Consider the following 23,964-nt stretch of genomic DNA (forward strand, 5'->3'; position numbering starts at 1 on the left):
CATCAATCAATTTATCTTTATTTTGTTTTAAAATCAACAAATTTCTTAATTTTTTTACATGACAATTAATAATAAAGCATATGACCGTTAGCGTGCTATAATGCCGTTGCGTGAGAGGCAGGTCATCGCTTTGCCCCTCCATCTCCCACGTCGCCCCTTTCCTCGCCACACGGAGTCGAAGGGGAAAGAAGAGGTTGAGTCGGGCTTCTCCTTGCGTCGGGTTTTCTCCTCGGTTTCGACTCCGTCCACCCCGCTTCCTCGCCTCCTCCCCTTCTGCCGGCCCATTTTCCAATTTTCGGGTTTCCTCCCTTCCGCTCGACTCGTTGCGTGAAGAGGAGCTTCAGCGACGCGAGCTGTGATGGGCACCGGGGGCAAGGTATCCAATCCCGCTTCCTGCTCCCTGTTTTTCTTCCGATGCCAGAAATCTTGCTTCGTGTTGTGGGATTTGGGCATTTTTGTTCGATGCCCTAGTATTGTGATTGGCTGCTTATTTTAGTGAATTCTCATAATTTCTTTGTCCGATTTCGTTTTGGTTTTGTTTCCTTTTCTTGGTTTGTACTGGGTAGTAGAGCCATTTGTGCAAACATTCACTTTGTTTTATCGCTTCTTTACCTTTGAAATTCATGTTATTTTCTGCGAGTTAATGTAACTTCTGTCACACAAGTTGATGTAATTTTACTAGGTTCCCAACTTATGCTTGTGTTTGTTTCTTTGACTTAGGACGTATGGGTTTGGTTATTGCATCTTTTGTGCTGTGGTAATTTTTTTCGGATCTATAATGCCTGGATTTCTCTTAACTGCATTTTTACTCACTGCTTCGTTGTTGCTCACATTATGTGGTACAACAAAGACGGGTGAGGAATCCTTCCATCAAGACAGCTTGTCTTATCAATTTTGCTATATGTTTGGTAATGAGAGCAAAGACTGAGTGACAATACATTATGTGAATATTTCTTGTTGAATTTTCCAAATCTAAATATTTGAATTGTATAAAAAAAACCTTTCTAGAGAGCCGTAACTTGGTGATAATCCCTAGTGTGAGTGGGTGGGTTAAGTTATATATACCCAGATGATTCCATTTAAAGTTATTGTGGAAGGCTCTTAATAATGTGTGTTAAATAACTTAAATTTACTTTAGTAGAGTTTTTATTTTTTTTGGTTTCTAGATACATTCACAGATAATACCTTTTATAACTTACCACAACATGATGGTGTTAAACTTTGATTACTCAGAACACCAAGATGATCTCTAAGGTATAAGATGCTCTTGAAGAAAAAGGGAAAAAATTTCCTTTCTCAGTTTGTGATGTTCAGTTGTCATAAGAAATTTTATTACAGAATGTTTGGTATAATTTAAAGTTCTAGTCTGAATCAACACACATGTGGGTTAGCTTAATAACATTCTTCGACATTTAGTTTCTTGAAAATATTTTTTGTAGTAAGTAATTTGTATGCACACTTAAACATTTTATTTCCCCCTTCCAAGATTTCTTTTCCATTTGATCTTATGACATCCTATTAATTTAATGGAACCGAGAATCTTAGCCTAAGTTGTCTAAGGCAACTTAGGTGCAATTCAGCTCTTTGAGGTTGTTTGTGATAGGTCCATGCTCTGCCTCCATGAATAGTCCCTTTACTTTCATCATATCCGATAATGTTAGTTTGTCATATTAGAAAGGAATTTTAGGATTTCTATATCTTCAAAGAGATAAATATATAAAGCAACAAAATACCATTGTACTTTCTTTCTCTCCACGAAAGGAAGGATGGTAAATGAATCATTCAATGATCTGGTCCAGATAATTCTGTTTCTTTGATAGAAGCCTGAGTTGTATAGCAAGGTATTGACTTTTGGATGCATTCCTTTCATTTTTATTTCAATTAGACAAATTGAAACCAACTTCATTTTCCTTGTTCCTTTCCATGGATAGTTGAAGGCCCATATGAGACCTAGTTATGTGCAAGATCTTGGGTTACTTCTTCACTCCTCTCCTTTTTCTTCCTCTTTACTGCTATGGAATGCTTGCAATTCTTTGATGTTTTGAGTCTTTACATATTCTTGGTATTGGAATTTCCATGACATGACTCTGTTGAGTAATTTTGATTTTCCAGAGTTACATTTTATTTTATTTGTCAAGAAAATTTCCTTTTTCTACAAAATGTTGCAAGGAAAACAACCTTTGTAGCTTGACTGACATCCAGAGTGCTAGGAAGATCTTGGTAATACACAATAAATCAAGGTTATGAGCATGGTCGTTTATCTTCAGCATAATATTGAAGTTTTTCTTTTGCAATAATGTTGTCCAGATATGTTCCTTGTCAACTCTTTTATGTAGGTAAATTTAGATGGGCATTTCAGTTTTTTATAAAAGAATTTCCTTGTCTTCAACTGAGTATCATGCTCCTTATGGACAATTTCCCTTTTAGTCCATCTCTGTTAATTTTTTGTAGGCTATTGCTTTCAATTCTCTTTTTATGTTATTAGTTGTGTATCATACACTTTAAAAGTATACACTTTAAAAGTATTTGTTGTTTGTAGTTGGAATTGACCGTACATGATCAGTTTTTGGCTACACATTGCAGATGAGTCATTTCGTGCTGCTAATAGTGAACCGAGAGAACTTTATTCCATTTCATTATCCAACCTTCTTGTGATTTTGAGGGTTTGACATGTCAAAAATCTTATTTTTTTTTTCTAGATCATGATCTATGTTCATACTTTTCCCTAACTAAATAGGTGCAATAAGTGCTTCAGTATCGTAATACTACTTTTGCCTATTCTTATAGCATCGGAGGATACTTTATGTCCTTCACATTCTCTTGGAAGTTAGTCCTTGGGTCAAGTATAACATATCTTCTAAACTTTGAATTATTCTTGTACCTACGTATTTAACATCATCCCATTGACACCGCTATTGGTTTCATTGTTGCACTCAGCCATCATGTGATTATCTTTTCTAAAAAATAATCTTTATCTTGAAAGTTAATCACATGTAACTAGTAGGTAAAGTTCTTAGTTAATTTTCTTTTAACTCGTCCTCTTTCATGTTTTGCAAGATTTGTCCGAAGCCACTGTAAGTAAAAACATGTAACAATTGTGTTGATGTCTTTATGGTTGTTAAATCTGAGGCCATATATCTTTATGAGCTTACAAGAAGTATTTGTCTTTTCCTGCTTTGGGAGCCTAAAATCATTCGTAGAGCTGGTTAGATTGCAATTTAGATGCACGGAGAAATGGGGTTTTGGAAAATGTTGCAAAGATAATTTAGAACCACTTCAAAATTTTTGTTAGTCACGGAGTTTTTTGTCACTAGAGTTGTTGCAATTGCTGCAATTACAATAGGTACTTTGCAGAAATTTTTTTTCCATAAAATGCATAGTTCTAAGTCTAAATAGCATTGTGGAAGCTTTTGTGGGCATCAAATGTTTACTTTTTTTTTTAATCTGAAGTGTTTTGAAGAAATTGGCTTTTTTAAAAGCTAATTATTATTTTTTTCCAGGTCCAAGGAATATTTACAAACTTCTTTGTAGAGTACGAGCATTGTGGTAGACACTAATGAAGTACTCGATCCATGTTGCGGATATAATTTTTAAATTTCATTGGATAGAAGTGAATTAATGTGATAACATGAGTTCCACTTTTTGATTATATAATTTTTTCTACTTTATTCTTTTGGGTTGCAATTCGTTATATATATTAATCCCTTATGTGCATAGCATAATTTTATTGAGATATCAAATTGCATGACATTTCTTTGTTTTTCTTAGGTTGGCCAGAATTTTTTGCATGTTCGGGGATGGCTTCATGTATATTCATTCAGTTGTTGTCGTACTCCAATTTAGTATTCATGGTTTCCTTGGCCTATAGAAATATATGCACATCAAGGAGCATAGAGCTGCCATTTACATCCAGGTTTTTTTTTTTGCTCTCGTTTCTGATTGATTTTATAATAGTTGCTTTGACATTTCTATAGTTGGTTCTTTAGCTTAATTAATTGTGATTTCACCTTCTTTTGGTCTCATATGTTTCTGGTCTTTATTGGTATGAAATATAGAAAGTGAGTTTAGAAATTCAGAATGAGTCCTCTAAGGTTCTTCTTACAATAGTTATTTTCATATGTGCTTTCTATTTGATTATGAGGATCAATCTAACAAGGAACAGGCTTGTGCTAATTTCAATGAAACAATTTTTTATCAACTATATGATCAGGAATCAATTAAGTTCACTCTTGGCTATTTTGATTAAGCTTTGATCAGAGTCATTTTTTATCAGCTATATGATCAGGCTTGTGCTTTGTTAAAAGTTTACTAATACAATATAGGTTTTTGTTAGTCCTCGTCGGTTGTTCATTTTGAAATGGATATATGTTGATTTATTTTTGATTATACGTTCAATCAATCACATCTATTTGAACTTTTAAATGGCAACAAATGTAGACACATGATGCTCGATGTATACATTCGGAATTTATTAATTTTTCTGCTATTGATTGTGAAGGAGAATTAGTGGTGCTATCTTAATTTTAGCAATGGGCTTAATTGATTTGCAAATTAAGTGTTTGTATTGATTGCATTGTTATATATGGCTAGCATGGATCATTATTAATTGCATTATTTATTATTGTATGTATTTTGAACTGTTTACATCTGAATTCTATCATTTACATGTAAGAGGGGAATATTTAGTTCCATAGAGGATTTTGATTAGCCGACCCTGCTAATAAGGCTTGATTGTTGTTGTATAGGGGATATAGATTATATATTAATGAAGCAATTTGATTAAGCCAAAAACCATGTTAACCTACAATATTCCATGTTGGTTGAACTATAGGAGTGTCTACTAATAATTTGTCTATAGCAGAATCTCTATGTATTTGAGAATAACAACCTCCAAGCTATAGTATCTTATAATGCGGATTGAATTTCTTATTTTATTTGACTTCTAAGTTATTCCTTATCGGGATTGCTTTTCTGATCTTATTAATATTCCCTTGCGGGATTGGTTTTTCTAATTGTATTGGTCTGCACCCCGAGTAGGATTAATTTTAGGGGGCGTTTGGTTTAGGGGAATAGGGTGGGGAATGAGAATGAGAATCATTGATTGTCATTGTTAATGTTTGAATTATAGGAATAAGAATGCAAATAAGGGAATGAATCCTTGAAATTGGGTAATAACTCATTCCCATGTACCTCCCCTTCAATGAGTCATTACCCTATTTTCATCAATCAAAATATTCCCTTATTCCAAAAATACCCTTGGCATAAAACTAAAATTTTCTCCCTTAATATCAAATATCAAAATATATTTATTTATTTTTTATTTCATATCACTTCTCTCTCTTTGTTCTCTCTCATCATATTTTCTCTCTCATCATTTTATCACACACTTTCTCTCTCCTTAATCTCTCCTATCACACTCTCTTTCCTCTTTTTTTTCTCATCATACTTTCTCTCTTCTCAATCTCTTCCATCGCACTCTCTTCCTTCTTTTTCTCTCATCATACTTTCTCTCTGCTCAATCTCTTCCATCGCACTCTCTTCCTTTTTTTTCTCTCATCATACTTTCTCTCTCCTCAATCTCTCTTGTCACACTCCCTCCTTTTTTCCTCAACACACTTTATCTCTTATCATACTTTCTCTCTCTTCAATCTCTCCTATCACACTCACTGTTCTCTTTTTTTCTCATCACACTTTCTCTCTCATCATACTTTCTCTCTCAATCTCTCTCATCACACACTCTCTCCTCAATTTCTCATTAACATTTTCTCTCTCATCACACACTCTCTCCTCATCACATCCTCTTCCATCATACTTTCTCTCACATCATATTTTCTCTCTCATCTTCTCTCATCATGCTCTCTCCTATCACACTCCCTTTTCTCATTTTCTCTCAGCACACTTTCTCTCTCTTTATTCTTTCTCATGAGACTTTCTCTCTCATCATTCTCTTTCATCATATTTTTCTCTCATATTCATCTTTCTCTCACATCTAATTTTTTTCTCTTATTTTCTTTTAAGGGTAAAAAAGGAAATTTTGATTTATTCCGATAGAAAATATGCAACTAATCAAACATTGCTTTTGAGAGTGATATCCATGCTCATACCCATTCCCATTCCACAATATAATGATTCTCATTCCGATTCCTATTCCTAGGAAAGAACCAAACGCCCCCTTATAATCTTATCCATATCTTATTAATATTCTCCTAAGGGATTGGTTTTCTGATCTTACTAATAACCCTCAACAACATTAGTTTTTCAGATCTTATTGGTTTTTTCACTTACTATCTCCGGGAGGGATTGGAATTATTATTCTATTAGACTTCTCGATATTGTTAGGTGATCTTGGTTTTCTTATATCTTCGACATATACCCAGGCATGGGCTAGTCTTTTTTCACAAATATCCCCTAGTGGATTGGTTTTCTAATCTCATTAGTATTCTATCCCAGATGTGACTCGTCTTCTAGTCTTATCGGTATTCTTGGTTTTCTGGTTATCATCCTCCCGATATAGTGATTGAGCTCCTCTCCTGGTCGGGACATATTGGTATGCTCTATTGGGACATTATTGGACTCTTCTGATATTCTTGGTTTTCTAGTTATTCACTATCGGGATTGCTTTTCTGATCTTATTAATATTCCCTTGCGGGATTGGTTTTTCTGATTGTATTAGTCTGTACCCCGAGTAGGATTAATTTTATAATCTTATCCATATCTTATTAATATTCTCCTAGGGGATTGGTTTGCTGATCTTACTAATAACCCTCAACAACATTAGTTTTTCAGATCTTTTGGTTTTTTCACTTACTATCTCCGGGAGGGATTGGAATTATTATCCTATTAGACTTCTCGATATTGTTAGGTGATCTTGGTTTTCTTATATCTTCGACATATACCCGAGCCTGGGCTAGTCTTTTTTCACAAATATCCCCTAGTGGATTGGTTTTCTAATCTCATTAGTATTCTATCCCAGATGTGACTCGTCTTCTAGTCTTATCGGAATTTTTAATATTATACCTAATTTATCTACTCGGTCGTGACATTTTTTGGACTTATGGTATTCTTGGTTTTCTGGTTATCATCCTCCCGATATAGTGATTGAGCTCCTCTCTCGGTCAGGACATATTGGTATGCTCTATTGGGACATTCTTGGTTTTCTAGTCGTCGCCCTCCTGACCAAGGGATCAAACTCCTTCCTCGGTTGGGATATTATTGGACTTCTGGTATTGTTGGCTTTCTTGTTATCATCTTCCCGACTAAGAGATCAAACTCCTTTCCTCGGTTGGGACATTATTGTCCTCCTATTATAGTGATTGAGCTCCTCTTCGGCCGGGACATTATTGATATGCTCTATTGGGACATTATGGACTTTTAGTATTCTTGGTTTTCTAGTTATCATCCTCTCGACCAAGGGATCAAATTCCTTTCCTCGGTCGGGACATTATTAGACTTCTGATATTCTTGGCTTTCTGGTTATCATTCTCCCGACTAAGGGATCAAACTCCTTTCCTCGGTCGGGACATTATTAGACTTCTGGTATTCTTGGTTTTCTCGTTATTATTCTCCTGTTATAGTGATTGAGCTCCTCTCCCCGGCTGGGACATTATTGATATACTCTATTGGGACATTATTGGACTTTTGATATTCTTGATTTTTAGTTGTCATCCTCCCGACCAAGGGATCGAATTCCTTTCCTCTGTTGGGACATTATTGGACTTCAGGTATTCTTGGCTTTCTGATTATTATCCTCTTGTTAGTGATTGAGCTCCTCTCCCCGGCCGGGACATTATTGGACTTCTGGTATTCTTGGTTTTCTAGTTGTCCTCCTCCCGACCAAGAGATCGAATTCCTTTCCTCGGTCGGGACATTTTTGGACTTCTGGTATTCTTGGCTTTCTAGTTATTCCTCCTGTTATTGTGATTGAGCTCCTCTCTCCGACTGGGACATTATTGGACTTCTGGTATTCTTGGTTTTCTCGTTATTATCCTCCTGTTATAGTGATTTAGCTCCTCTCTCTGCCTGGGACATTATTGATATGCTCTATTGGGATATTATTGGACTTCTGGTATTCTTGATTTTTAGTTGTCATCCTCCCGACCAAGGGATCGAATTCCTTTCCTCGGTTGGGACATTATTGGACTTCAGGTATTCTTGGCTTTCTGATTATTATCCTCCTGTTAGTGATTGGGCTCCTCTCCCCGGCTGGGACATTATTGGACTTCTGGTATTCTTGGTTTTCTAGTTGTCCTCCCGACCAAGAGATCGAATTCCTTTCCTCGGTCGGGACATTATTGGACTTCTGGTATTCTTGCCTTTCTAGTTATTTCTCCTGTTATTGTGATTGAGCTCCTCTCTCCGACTGGGCCATTATTGATATGCTCTATTAGGATATTATTAGACTTCTGATATTCTTGGTTTTTTAGTTGTCATCCTCCTACCGGGGATCAAACTCCTTTATTCGATTGGGAGATTATTTAGCTTTCTTGTTATTATCCTCTTGATATAGTGATTGAGCTCTTCCCATCAGTCGAGTGGGTATTCTGGCATTCTTATTCTTAACAGCAAATCGTTGGTATTCAGACATTCTTCTTCTTATTATCTTAATGACCGTGGGATCGAGCTCTTTTTCTCAGTTGGATTATAATTCTGGTACATACAGATATTATTATTATTATTATTATTATTATTATTATTATTATTATTTTTCTCCTTGGTCCAAAGGAAATGGATATTCTGGTATTCTGGTATTCTGGACATTCTTATTATTATTCTTAGTCGTAAGATTGAGTCCTTTCATCTCAATCCTAATGAAAAGGATATTTTGGTAATCTTCACATTTTTATTATTTTCCTCATAACCAAGGATCTGGTTCCTCTCACCGGTTGGGGCAGGATTGGAAAAGAGGGATTCCTTTTGATTTTTTTACTCCATGGTAGTAGCTCATATATAATCTACCAAACTAATTGTTATCATTATTTTTAGGTTATTGAATCCTATAATTTTTTGTATAAGCATTTCAACTTTATAATCTCAATCACATGTTGTTAATAAATTTATGTTCCCGGATTAACAATCATTGCTTTCAATAATGGTGTGAATTCGATGACAATTAAGTAGGTTCACTTATGCTGTGTTGAAGTTTGTAGAAAGTAAATATGTTCCTTCTAACTAGTTAAATTTTTTGTTGCTTAAATTCTGTCAGCATTTGTGATGTAGGTGTTCTAGATATCCTAATGATGTATGGTGCATTTCAACATCACGTCGATTAGCTGTTACCCGAACATCACGTCTATTTTATATGTATGTTCTTTCACATCAGATTATCACTTAAGATTTTATAATTTCTTGATATATTGTCATACTTTTGGTATTGTATCTTTTTTTTCTGTGTGTTTATCACTCTTTTCATTAATAATTTCTAATAAAAAAAAAGGGCAGCCCGGTGCACGAAGCTCCCTCTATGCGGGGTCCGGGGAAGGATTCATTGTATGCAACCTTACCCTGCTTTTTGCAAAAGGTTATTTCTACGATTCGAATCCGTGACCTTTTGGTCACAAAGCAACAACTTTACCATTGTGCTAAGGCTCCCCTTCATTAATAATTTCTAATAAGCTTATCAAAATTGATGCACTTGGTTTAAGTAAAGCACGACAAGATGGTTCCAGTTTTGCTGCTTTCTAAATATATATCTTTCTGAATACATATAATTAAGCAGCATAATCTTTTTTCATGTCTTGTGTTTTTTTGAACTTTCAGTTTGTCTTCTCCTTGTTCCTAAGTTACTGACACATGTTTTTTCTTCCTCAAGGAAGATTATTATGTTTGATGGGGTATGTATTGAGAGGACTATTGACTATATTAAGTTATTTTCTGCCTAGCAACATGTATGAAAGGCGCATGGACAAAATCATTTAGTCATTTTTTTATTTTTTTGAATGTACTATTTTGATGCACATTCCATATGATGATTTCCTTTATCATCATTGAAATCTTGGTTTTCAATTAATTCTGAGTTTGGGTGGTTGTCTTTCCAATTCTTTTACCTAGATTTCTTAGAAACTGTGACTAGATAGCTTAGTACTTTGTGATGTTTTGTATTGATCACTCGAGTACTCATATTTGATTTGCGATTTGAAAGAATGCTTATGATTTAACAATTAGTTTGATTGATATTAGGATTATGTTTGAAAGGAATTTCTTGTCTATTGTGGTACCAAAATTTTGCCTTTTCTAATAATAATTACTCAAATTTAATCTTGATATATGTTTATCTTATGAGTGGATGTAACGAACAAATTGTGATATACCATTATTGTCTAAAGATTTATTGATGTCATTGTTGCAGTATCTCAGCCATGATAAATAATTCTACGCAGTTTTAAATTATAATCATATGAACATATATATAAGGTAAATTAATTCTATGGTTCTAGTTTTATATTTTGTTCTATGTTTTGGCCTATCGGTTGTTTGGTTACTATTTGAACTTTAAATGGTTTTTTGATCTTGTCAACAATGTGTTGTTTGATGATATCTGATAAGTATTTCAGATATGTACTTTTATGGCTGGTCATTCTTGGCGGGAAGTTTTCATTTGCCTATTTTCTCTAGGAAAGTAACTTTCGATTTTTTTGTTCCATGTGTAGCTTTTTCTATCTTCTGTCGCTATTATTTATTTCATTTTTCTGACTGTGATTTTATTGATTCATGAAGAAATATTGCTCTCCACTTTTCTTCTTCCAATATGCTTACTGTGAGACAATTTATATAGTGTTATGTTAAAAGCTTTGATAAAGCTCGAGCTGTTCTCTATGATGATTCTGATCCTGATGTGGTCGCAAAATGTGTTGTTTGTTTTAGTCTTTCATTTGTCTATGTTTTAATGTTTAATCCAATTATTGTTTGTCTTGATTTTCTATCGTAGGTTAAAGATCTTAAAAGTCTCTCAATTGACCTATTGGTTCCCGGCATGTTGGTTAATGCTCAAGTGACTTCAGTTCTTGAGAATGGGATAATGCTATCATTTCTTATACATACTTCACTAGATATGTATGGCTTTTTAATTTTTTCATTGCTTATATATTTTTTGAAGGTGCAAGACTTTGGAATTGAATAAGATACATTCACCTAGTGACTTATAATCTATAACTGGAATATGGAAAGATAATTATGCTCAGAACAAACACATTCTCATTATCGATGAGTTAGTTACCATGCTTTCTAATTCTTTTTTTTTTTTTTGACACGAGCTACACCAAATAGTGAATGCAGTCGTTGAAATGGTAGCCCCTGCGTGTGCTCAGGCAGTATTGAACGGTAGCTTTTGCAATTGGGTTCCATCCTTTGAACTCCTGCATTTATGATTGCTGAAACTATTTCTCAAATTCTTTTTCTTGCATGTCAGAGATTTTATTAGTCACTAAGCGTCCTGCAATTGCTGCAATTGTATCAGAATGCCTTGTAGGATCAGCTCTTGCTTTATTTAAAAGTTCCCTTCCGTTGTGATGACTTCCCTTGAGTGAGTATATGAACCTTTCTTAGAATCTAATTTTCAGGTAGCTTCCTCATTTGAGACTGTCAGAGGTTGGGACAGCTTTAAATCGTTACTATCCCCAAGTGGGCACATGTCCTTCTGGTTCAGACCATTTGTGCACACCAGGGTCGGTGGGCCATTCTCCTCAAGATCTTCTAATATCAGTGGTAGTGACACGTTGATGTTACAGTCATTGTCTGTTTGCTGATGTGTAGGTGGTTGACTATTCTGTCGGGCTGTTCCCTCTATCACAGGACTTGTGTTGTCTGATCACTGGCCTCATTAATAGCACTATCCAGGTCTTCATGGTTCCCAACAATTGTATTCATTGTTTGGGGATTCCAGGAGGCATTACAGTGCACTACATGGTGTCCTAGTTGCTGGCATCCGGTGCAAAGCTTCAATGTAGATTCAAAATGCAGCTGTAAATCCACTTCACTCCCATCCCGTAGGGTTGCTTCATTGTGGCCAATAGATCAATTACTTATTGCTATGAAAGGAGGTGATCATTTCTATTATACAATCAATTATGTTTTAAATTTTTTTCCAAATAGGAAGGATTTTTTTTCTTTTATCTATTGTCATTGGAATTGAATTGTGCAAAATAAACTGATTTTTTTTATTACCTCGAATTTTTGTTCTTTTTTCATTACCTTGCTAAATTGTGGTTGTCAATCATAGAACTGATATAAGAAACTGCCAAATATGATAAATTCTTCATCAATGAAAACTTAAAGAACCAAGTCTTGCTTAACTTTATGCTAAAAATTTAGCCACTAGATTGGATCCATGCTCGTGCCCTTGACATCAAGTCTTGTAAATTTATGACACATGTTATGTTGCCTCTTTTGTTGATATTTCAACTATGTGAAGTCTTTAGAGAGTTTTTTGTTTTTGAGTTCTAAAAATTGTTCCAAGTTGCTCAAGATTAATAGCCAGAATGTCCAAGGTTGGTTTTGTTTCTTTTTCCCCTTGAATCATTTGAACACTTTCTTTTCTCTTTATTATTTGGTGCTAATGTCCTTCCTTTAATCCTTTCTTTAATCCTCTCTTTATCAATGTGTTGATTTGACATTGAAAAAATAGTTATCTATTGATTGGTCTGAGTGAAGGAATTGTCTATGTGCACCATTAGCAATTTCTAAAAGCTTTGCTGATAGGAGTTTGGAAACACTATTTGCTATGTGTCCATCAACTATATAATTATTTTTTCATTTGTGTGTGATGTTTTCTTTTCGGCATCTTCATGTCTAATTTGTGTTTTTGTTTATGAGAGTTTCTCTAATTCGCTCAATAAGTTAGACATAGATCGTATCTTCGATCTAACTTATTAATGCATTATACTTACGACAAAGTTTGAGATAAAATCAGTTATGTCTAAGGTTTTCATTTTGGGTCTGTGAATGCATGTAATTATACTTTTTTTTTTTTTAAAAACAATGCTATACAAAATATTTCCTGTTCCTTCACTATGCTGTGTTTTATTGGCATGTTGTGCCTTGTGTTGAAGTAGAATTATAATTGGGTGTATCTCCTGATACATGTGAGACAACACTCACAATTTAAACAAGGGTTATTCTTCTAGGTTGTTTTTTTAAGTATATTTGATAGAAATACTCAATCTATGAATAGTATTCTTGCCTCGACATTTTGGCATATTAGTCTGTTTTTGGAACAAAATTCTTAATCTATTAAGGCATTGCATGATAGATATGATTCCACTAAGGACTAATATTTCTTGATTTTACAGTTCTACGTGCATTGTGGTTTATAATTTTACCTATTATATTAATATTGTCTTGATCCCTACGCAACTATCGGTTGGTACATAAAATAGTGAAAACCATAATTCTAAGAAGTATTATTTTTTTTACTCTTAAATATTTATTGCCCCTTTTTGTTTAACATCAACAAGACACAGTTAACCTCAATTGGTTTTGCGGTTCACATTGTATTATTTATTTTTTTGTTAAGTTTTCTAATAATTACTTGGTGAAAATCCTGGCAATACATATGCAACTCATTTCTCTAAAATTTCTTCTAGGTTTTTGTCCAATACATATGCAACTCATTTCTCTAAAATTTCTTCTAGGTTTTTGTCCTACTTTTCTGATAGTTTTAGAGGATGTGGGTGATACATATGCAACTTTAGCACTAATGTATGGATATGATGCTAGATATGCTCCTTCAACAAGTCATTCAAGCTATAGAATAATTGCACTAGTGGTATGATCCTTGATCTGATCCCTTATTACTTTTTTAAAAATTCATTGTGGTGTTACTAAGAGTTTGCTATTTTTCTTGAGATATGAGCTCAACTATGACTCTAAATTGTCTTCTTTCTTTTAAGTGTTTTTATATTGGGTGGTTGCATACCTTTTTTTTTTTAATTATTGTTTTCATATTTCAATACTATAATGCTACATGATTTCTAAAATAGTTATGTGGTAATTACTATTTTATTCCCTTTGATTTTATGTGGAATAAGTACTCCTATGTTTGGTTACTTAATGAATTTGAAATACCAAGTACTATAGTCTTTCTATCTCCAAGGAGTATCTATTCTATTGCATTCTGTGACAAACTATTCAATTCTCCAAGAAAAGAGGCAGAGGAATCCTCTCCTATTTCTTGGGGTAGTAGGCAGAGGTAGAAACTTTGGCTCCTTGGCACTTTTTTTTATTACATAGAGCTGTGAAGGGTTGTTTGTTGGAGAAGATGGTTTCGTGAGGGAAGGAAGACCTTGGTCACAGTAAGAACACATATGGTTTTGGCAGAAGGGTGGTTGATAGTGTAGTTGGGCTTTAGCAGACATTGAAAAAGGGTACTATATAAGGAAATTATAACGTATGTATATATGTCATACCCTATATGTCTAGAAAGTGAGTGCTCTATTCATATTATTTCTCATAACATGATGTTGGTGCAATTGTGCCTCAAGTGGTCAACGTCAATGGAGATGTATCACATAGGGTTTTAGTTAGGGTTGCATACAATGGATTGAAAGTAGCGGTGAGGCATTTGGTCAATCGTAGGAAGGGTTAGCCTTTGGACATGTGGAAGATATGGAAGCTAGCGAAGTCCTTAAGGCAATGATCTTAGAAATATGTTAAATTGTAATTTTGGGGTTCACGTGATTTGGGCAACATTATCCATGAATGATGTGAGTAAATTTGACTTGTAGAGAACCTTCGATCTAGTAACATGAGTTTCTTGTTGTAGTCGATGTCCAAGCTCGATCCCAAAGCTTTTTTACATAGGGTTACGGTGGTGTGAGCGAGCAAAATTGGAATCTCTTAGCAGATTGAGTCCACTAGTGTTCAATCAACTGTTGAGCTGTCTACATATTATTTGTTCGTGAATAAAATGTGCTCTATTATACTTGAGTTGACTAAATAAGGAATCCAATTGACTAAAGAGAATTTGAGTCAATTGAAACTTTATTTAGTTGATTTTTAAATTGTCAATAAGAGATGCATGGCTTTTTATTTGAATTTGAGTCAATTGAAATAGATTTCAATTGTCAAGGGTAGCCCGGTGCACGAAGCTCCCGCCATGCGGGGTCCCGGGGAAGGATCCATTGTACGCAGCCTTACCCTGTTTTTTTGCAAGAGGCTGTTTCCAGGATTCGAACTCGTGACCTTTTGGTCACATGGCAATAACTTTACCATTGCTCCAAGGCTCCCCTTCATATTTAAATTGTCAAGATAAGTTCAAAAAGTATTGTTGGTTAGTTGTAGAGGCCTCTTTATATAAACAACGAGCATGTTTCTTCTTAGAATAATGCATGAAAATCATATTTGATTTCTAGCTTTGTTTGGTCAAGATAAATGCAACTTAGTGCTATCAAAAGGCTTCTTCTACAAGGTCTTTGTACATGTGGTTTCTCCACTTTATCCAAGGAGATTTTCACAGTTGGATTGTTGACATGATCAACTTAACTTATGGATAGATTGTTAGTAGGATTAGGGTTCTAAGCATGTAAAGGTCTCTTATTAGCATTGCATTCTTCTATGATTATTATTATTTTGATGTGCTTACTTTAATATGAACAAACATACAAGCATCATGCAAATCACTATTGAGTTTTTTTGGCCTTATAAAATGCAAGAAAAGGCAAAAATTATTTGTAGGTTGAAGTGCTGTTCAACCCCCTTAGTTTTCCGGTCTCATTGATCTGCACCTACACATGATCCATATTTGCAAACAAAGAAAACAAATGATTGAGACATTCATAATTTTAGTTCGCAATGATAGACTGACTGAAATATTAGAGAACACATCTAAATTGTTGTTAATTTCCATTACACAATATATTTAAATAAATTAGAGACTTCTATTTCTAAGAGTATTCACATGATTTTGGATAATAAGTACGACTAGAGGGAAAAAACAAAATAATGGTTTGATTCTTTCAAATATATTAATTGGAACTTGTGCTTAGTTTTAAACCTCAAGTTTGGAATGCTTAATCATTATCATTCATTCCTAGGCCTAAATTTGAAATTTACATTGCTCTAACTTGAAAATCATATTAAGTAGTTTAGCGTATAATGTCTTAATAAGAATCTTGACACTCTTGAGCACGCCAAATATCTATGCATAAGAGGATGAGTCTAATGAAATTCTTTAGTCTTTATTTAGAGAAAATGGATTCTATTGATGTAAATGCCAGAACTTCGTGGTGTCAGATCTTGAAGTTCTCTTTTTTTGTTTTGTAAATATTTGAAGCATTGACAGGAAGGTGCATTGAAAAACAACCAATAGTCTCAGCTAAGAGAGCCTAGTATTTTATGTTCTTATATAGTCTTTTGAAAACTAGGATTTGTCAACACTAGAGCGAATTTTGCTAAAATGTATTCCTTGTTTGTTTGGGTTGGGTTATACCCCTCCAGTATGACTAACCAACTAAAAAATTTGGTATTTTTGCCTTCTTATGTTAACTAATACATATACCAAACATCAGTTTTTCAGTTGAAAACATTTCAATACATGCTTCACTTAATTCTTAGATCAAGAACTACAAGAAGGTTATCTGGGCTTGTCCTAGATTAATTTGTGCAAACTTTTCTATTTTTGTCTTCTACCAAGACATTGCTGCCAAATATTACTTCTTTTCTTTTGTGATTTTATTTTTTTGCTTTCACTTTGGAGGAGAGGTTCATATGCTCAGTGTGGACATGTTGAAGCCTTTTCTTCCTGTTAACAAATAAACTTATTTGAGCATTGTAAAATGTTGATAACTCTATCACTTCCTGTAAAGGTCGTGTTGTCATCAATTCTTCTGAAATGAGCATCTCATTCCCTTTAAAATAAAGAGATCAAATGCTCGATTATGTCCTGAGATTGATGGGTGAGATGAGAATGAGTTGGTTGATTCAAGCTGCAAACTCAGGTGATTTATGTTTTTTCCTCATCAGACTGAAGTTTCCATTATTGGGGATGATAAAGATGTCTTTGCTCTTGTTCATGTGGAGATTTATGTGTCAATATTTTGCAGACTCTTGCTTTGTGTGCGTGTAAAACTCGGGTTTTAGTGGAACCATGATTGAAGCTAGAAACCGCATTCTAAAGGTAGCTTGCTTAAGAGGTTTTATATTTTCACCTGTCCTTTGGCTTTGTCCTTATTTTAGTTATTTATTACAGGCGACTTTCAGTTTCTTTGTTTTACCAAGTGATCCTTCCGATATTATCCATCCACTTGTAGACAATTTAATTTCATTATTATGCGCTATTCTTTCAACCAGGTGACAACCTTATCGCTTGAAAGTGATGCTATCTTTTTCATGCAATTGATAAGTGTTTAATATTCTGCTTTTAATAGATGTTTTTTTCCTATATCTTCTCTAATGCTTGCACATTTTCCCACATGAAGAGCGGCAGTCCTAAGTCTAGCCTTGACTCTCAGTGGATTTGTTACTTTGGAGTACTGTAAGTGACCATATTTTTCTGCTAGATACAGATAGGTTACCATATTTTTCTGCTAGATACAGATAGGTTATGTACTGCTAATTTATTTCCAACTAACCAAGTGCCAGCCTAAACTAGGAAACTACTATGATTTGAGTTTCTTGTGGAGAACAAAGAAGCAATACAAAATCATGGATTTGTATTGTGTACTTGGTGGAAATGTTCATCAATGAACAAAGAAGTACAAAATACAATAGTGCTTACACAAAATAGCTATTTTTATCTTGCTATTACAATTTTCAAGCATAAAAATATATATGTTGGATGATATTATCCCAGCAAGGTTCCAAGAAAAAAAACAAAATTTACTAGATTTGGCAAAATTGATTTTACAATAGTTGATTCCTAGGTTTACATTATATCTACAATTTCTTCCTTCTTTGCTTAGGCTTGACCTTCTAGAAATGACTATTTTGCTATAATTTAGGGCATTCACCCTATCAACATATAGGCATTATGTTTTGTCTCTTTCTTGAGATACATCCAATCTGTTCTGTTCTTAATGCTTTGTGGCATTGACTCATGATAGACAATGTGGAAATTCTTTTGTTTTAATTTGCTGAAGCACTTATGGGTTGTAATGAGCTCATAGTTTGCAAAATCACGATTCGGATCGTAGGATCATACGATCCTACGATCCGGAAATCCAAAATCCATCCAGGATCATGCAGAATCGATTTTTGCAGTAGGATCATAGCAGGATCAGAACAGAATCGGTAGAATCGTAACAGGATCGGAGCAGAATCGAAGCAGGATTGGTGGAAGCTTTGAGAGGTCATAACTTTTGACTCGGATTGAACCACGAGGTCTATAATATATCAAATCAAAATTCGTTCAGAGATCTTTAATAAATTTCAAAGTCTATCCTTAACCACCCTATTTCAAACCCAAAAAATATAATTTAAATCCTTTTCGGAAGCCTAGAAGGTTTTATCTTTTTTTATTATTTTTTTCATTTTGATAGGGTTTAAAATTATTTAAACATATGTTTAATCATTTTTGAGTTAGTTTTTTATCAATAATATTTTGTCATATCTTTTTTCCAAAATGATCAGTTTGTGGTCTAGTATTATGTGGCATCAACTAGTCTTTAGAAGATTATTTCCGGCGTTCATATTTGAATCAAAGGATTCAATAGCTTCTGTTATATACGTTAAGTGCTTTGTTGGCCTTTAAATTATTATTATTGTCTTAATAGAAATTTTATATTCTATATGAAAATATAAATATTATTACTATGCGATAATGGTAGTTAAATTACTAGTTAATTTAAATTTGTACATATAGTAATGTAATCTGAGGTGCTGAGGGTAAATGATTGCATATATATGCAAATTAGTTATCTATTTATATGTAAATGAGTTTTTAGGTATTTTTTCTAATTATTAATCATGTATGATAAAATTTTAAGAATTTTTGGTAAGATCGTACGATTCTAGAATCCGATCTTGACCCTAAATCGATTTTACGTAGGATCGCAATTCTATGAAATGAATGAGCTTATTCACCTCTTGAATAATGATCAAGTCGAAAAGTAGAGGCTCTCTTTCTTGTGCAGCTTGTGCTACAATGTCCTAAATCCTTTTCTTCCTCATCCAACCTCCATATAAATGCAACAGAACCTCGGATATTTGAAACAGACCATATACTTTTGATTTGATGTTTCATCTTTTCATGCTCTACCTTTAATTTAAAACTTTGACATTTGATTAATTCTCTTTTGGTAGTGAGCTATTCTTTAGTTTATTGGTATTATGTTGACATGATTCTGAAAGAAAAACCTAATTGAGAAGGACAAGAATTATATATATATATAAACTGAAATGTATGTAATCATTGTTTTCTGTTGAAAGTTTAGGCAAGATCTTCATTGCTCGTATTGCGAGATCTTATCTAGCACTCACCCTTTAGTTATTATTTCATCACGTGAAATATTTCTAGGACTATTTCTATTTGGCTACATTACTTTTCTAGCTACTGAATTCTTCTTTTATATTTCCAACCTGTAACGTTACTATGGTTGCCAACATGTTTTACTATTAGCTCTGAAAAAAAACATCAATAATCATGTTATAATTCAAAATATGGATTATTTTTACTATAACTATTGCTTCATCAAAGAAAATGCTACAATATTTAGTAAATGATTAAATTTGCTACCATGATCATAGCATAAGTTGATTATACCAAGTCTATAAACCTTGCTTGCGGTCATGCTTTAGAATAATGTTTTCTTTCCTTCGAGAAAGATTGAACTAACATTGATTTTTTTTTTATATTTCTTAATTAGTTAAGAAAACAAGATGAGGTTATAATTCAGACATTTTTGGTGTAAGGTGACCAACTCTTTTGCGTTTTTCTTTTATTTTTGTGACTGATTTTTTTTCTTTCAACATCATAATAATTTTTGTTCATGATTGGTTTCGTTTAAATTGTTAGCTTCCTATATGATATTCTCTTATTAGAGGTGAAGATTGTTTTATGGTCTGAACCTAAAGCTTAGCTACTTTATGTTGCCAAATCAAGTAATTGGAAGGGACGGGACTTGCCCTTATTCTAGTACAATTCTCACGACCTTGGGTAGCTACTCCCATTGGTCGGGGTGGGATTTACCCTATTCTTAGTACAATCTTCATGACCTTGAGTCACTACTTCCCTTGGTCGGGTAGGTCTTGCCCTAGTCTTGGGTCGCTACTCCCCCTTGCCTCGGAGGGATTTTCCCTATCAAGGTTGGACATTCTTATTATTGTGCCCAATTGTGGGATCAAGCTCTTCTCTCCGGTTTGAATTCAATGGTTCTTTTTGACATTCTTGGCATGAACATGGCATTATCCTCCCGACCGAAGTATCGAGTTCCTCTCCCCGGTTGGGATAGGATGGGACTTCTTTGTGGTATTCAAGACATTTTCAGGTATTCTTGGCCTTCTTGTTATTATCCTCCCGATCAAGAATCGAGCTTCTTCTCCTTAGTCGAAATAGGATGGGACTTCTAGCATTCTTGGCATGAGCATGGTATTATTCGTCTTCTTATTACCCTCATGACTGAAGGATCATGTTACCCTCCTCGGTCAGGATAGGATGAGACTTCTTTGTGGTATTCGGGTATTCTTGGCCTTCTTGTTATTATCCTTCGGCCAAAGGATTGAGCTTCTCTCCCCGATCAGAACTGGATGAAACTTTTGGCATTCATGGCACGAGCACTGTATTATTGGTCTTCTTATTACCCTCCCGATCGATGGATCGAGTTCCTCTCCCCGGCTCGGACAGGATGAGACTTATTTGTGGTAGTCAGGACATTTTCAGGGTATTCTTTGCCTTCTTGTTATTATCCTCTCGCCCGAGGGATAATGCTCCTCTCCCCTATTAGAATAGGATGGAACTTCTGCCATTTTTGGCACAAGCATGGTATTATTGGGATTTCTTTGTTGTATTTAGGACATTTTCAGAGTATTCTTGGCCGTCTTGTTATTATCCTTATAGCCAAAGGATCATGCTTCTCTCCCTAGTCAAAACAGGATGGGACTTCTGGCATTCATGACATCAGCATGGTATTATTGGTCTTCTTATTACCATCCCGACTAATAGATTGAGTTCATCTCTCAGATTAGGACACGATGGAACTTCTTTACGGTATTCAGGACATTCTCACCGTATTCTTGGCCTTCTTCGTATTACCCTCTTTTTTGTCACGATTGAACGGGTAGTTGGATATTCTCGGTTTTCTTTTGGATTTTTCAATATTCTTATTATTACCCTCCCCCCTTTGTCTGAAGGATCAGAGACCTCTCCTCGGTCGAAATAGGATCTGGATTCTAGCATTCTTGGCATGAGCATGGTATTATTGGTCTTCTTTTTACCATTCCAACCGAAGGATTAAGTTTCTCTCCTCGGTTGGGACAGGATGAGACCTCTTCGCGGTATTTAGGACATTTTTAAGGTTTTCTTGGTCTTCTTATTATCCTCCCAGTCGAGGGATCGTGCTTCTCTCTTTGGAATAGGATCAGACTTCTATCATTCGTGGCATGAGCATGGTAATATTGGTTTTCTTATTACCCTCCTGACCGAACAATCGAGTTCCTCTCCCAGTTAGGATAGGATTAGACTTCTTTATGGTTTCAATACAATTTCAAGTATCTTATTAGCCTTCTTGTTATCCTTCCGTGTTGAGGGATCGAACTTATCTCCTCGGTCGGACAAGGATGAGACTTTTGACATTCTTGTCATGAGCATAATATTATTGGTTTTACCCTTCCGACCGAAGGATCGAGTTCCTCTTTCCAGTTGAGACAGGATTGTTAATTATCTTTTTATTGAATACAATGATATAACTTGTTTCTCATTTGCTATTGACTAAGTTAGGTGAAGCTCCAAAGTTGACATATTTTTTATTCACACATTAAGCTTTTTTAGTAATGCTATAATTCTTTGTCATTTTGGCTTTGTATTTATGTTTACATGTACAACCATTACTACTTTTGTCATGCTTTTTGTTGGAGTTTCAACAAAATAAAATGATTGCAATAGATAATTCATAATTCATTAGTCATTACGTAGGTTTCTATGGTTTGTTCCTTGACCTTTTATAGGGCTGATAGCTCATTCATAAGGCGGTTTGCTGCTAGAATGCTTATTGGGAAGAAACCTGCCCAAGCATTGGTGAGCGCAGATATTATTTGTAATGTGATTTTCATATCCAACTAATGAATTTCAATTTGATTGGATATCTTTTTAGCTCCCTACCAACAAAAGTCTATTACAAAGCTGTGTGTGAAAACGACAAATGGGGTGAGATAATCGAAGGTTTTTGTTGAGATTGAAGATGTTGAGGTAATTTGTCTTAGCAAAACTCCAGTTCTTTTTTTTTTTTTTTTTTTTTTTTGAATTAAAGACCTCTTGTTATCTTTTACATGGAATCATATTCAAAGTAGGAAAACAAGCTAATGTAGAACAATTATTCTATAGATCTTTGGGGTAGGGTTTTTTGCTAATACTCTTTTCTAACTTATCTAGTTCTTAATTTCTTTGATTGATAATAGCCTAGCAAAATGAGTTTAAAGGAAATTGAAGGAAGATTGTGATCATGCGTAAAGGTGGAAACTATCTCTCAAAGAAATAGTGTTTGGAAGGACAACTAGAAAGTAATGAACCCCTCTTTCTTGTCATTATTATGTTTAGTTGTCTAGTTTACCTATGTGGCATTCTTTCGTATAGGAACATAAGTGATAAATCTGTGTTGTCATTATGTGTAGCATGTTTCATTGTATTATAACACCATATATCAATTCCAAAGTAGTGCAACCTACAAGATTTCATTACTTATCATGATTTAGAACATGTTATCAAATCAATCATTATAACACTAATGTGGGTCGGAATAACACTGACCAAGATATGTCTTTTGTAGCTATTGGCCTTTTTGAAGAAAAAATTGAGAATCTTTAGGATCTAGATGTGAGATTGTTATTCTATTTTTATGTACTATACCTAGATGGAATGAGAAAAACATATCGTGGCATGCCATAGTAAAAATTATAAAAAAATAGTTATTGATTTCTACACTTATCTGATAAGGGATTTTAACGTGTTTGTTTATGGGACAGGTTCAACAAAAAGCCATTGATGTCATTACTTAAATAGCTTCTGCTGTGAAAAAATTTCCAAAGCGATGTGTGGTGCTGTGCCTTTGTGTATGGAACAACCATTTATATTTCCTTGATATAAACCTTCTATCTTCTGTTTGCCGATTACTTTTCATTCTTGTCATGCATCCTACAAAAGATCTATGCCCTGGTACAAAATGCTAGTTTTAAAATAGCTACAGGAAACAAGTTTTTGTTGGTTTTTTGAATTGAGAAACATGGAAAAAAAGACTTCAAGCCTTTGCTTCTATCTTCCATCGGCTTCTCCATTACTCAAGGTGAGTGATAGTTAAAACAAACTTATATTGCAGGAGCATGCTGTGAAAAGAACTCCTTCAATGAGTGAGCTCAATGAAATAATGCTGGGCAGGTAGGCTTCAACAAAGTAGGTTAGCTTCTTTAAAATATTTTCCTGTATATCAAAACTTTGATTGCCTTTAAATGTTCTCCTTGATCTCGGGTTCTAGTTTTCTAACTATCACAAACTCATGTTTTGCAGCAACAACAAGCAAAGTAACTGGTTATTTTGTTTTCCATTTATGACTTTGTTGCTTTCCTTCTTTTCTAGTTTTACAAGCAGTTGCTTTCCTATTTGACCAATTGTTTGTTTTAATGCCAAGTCCTATTAGAGTTTCTCTGTTCAAAGTTATGCTTTCAATTAAATATGAGTAGTAAAAATACCATGCCGGTGCTCTATAATGCTTTTTGTTGTTGCCATATAAGTATTTTTCTATCACAGGTGGTGGATGATTCAACATTATAATAGTTAAGTTAATACAATCCAAATATTCAACACCTAGACTGACTATTTTAGATTCGGTC

At 34.4% G+C, this 23,964-nt stretch overlaps 1 long non-coding RNA gene across 39 annotated transcripts in view; it reads left to right on the forward strand.

Annotated features, from left to right (window-relative positions):
• Positions 1 to 108: 108 nt before the first annotated feature.
• The window catches only part of LOC122052034, a 38,988-nt gene continuing 15,132 nt past the window's right edge, over positions 109 to 23,964 (forward strand). For 18 of the 39 annotated variants that reach the window (XR_006131706.1, XR_006131731.1, XR_006131733.1 and 15 more), the window contains exons 1-15: positions 109 to 376; positions 3,769 to 3,913; positions 9,217 to 9,300; positions 10,925 to 11,316; positions 11,405 to 11,460; positions 11,556 to 11,660; positions 11,749 to 12,035; positions 13,626 to 13,759; positions 16,797 to 16,928; positions 17,034 to 17,107; positions 17,180 to 17,280; positions 22,090 to 22,159; positions 22,236 to 22,330; positions 22,540 to 22,641; positions 23,454 to 23,512. This is a non-coding gene — a long non-coding RNA (uncharacterized LOC122052034). Of the gene's footprint in view, positions 377 to 3,768; positions 3,914 to 9,216; positions 9,301 to 10,924; positions 11,317 to 11,404; positions 11,461 to 11,541; positions 11,701 to 11,748; positions 12,036 to 13,625; positions 13,760 to 16,796; positions 16,929 to 17,033; positions 17,108 to 17,179; positions 17,281 to 17,357; positions 17,465 to 22,089; positions 22,160 to 22,235; positions 22,331 to 22,539; positions 22,642 to 23,103; positions 23,191 to 23,453; positions 23,528 to 23,964 lie in introns of all 39 variants that reach the window. The other 21 variants (XR_006131704.1, XR_006131696.1, XR_006131714.1 and 18 more) reach the window with 21 other exon arrangements.

The sequence above is a fragment of the Zingiber officinale genome, chromosome 3A (assembly GCF_018446385.1).
Source record: "Zingiber officinale cultivar Zhangliang chromosome 3A, Zo_v1.1, whole genome shotgun sequence".
NCBI lineage: Eukaryota > Viridiplantae > Streptophyta > Magnoliopsida > Zingiberales > Zingiberaceae > Zingiber > Zingiber officinale.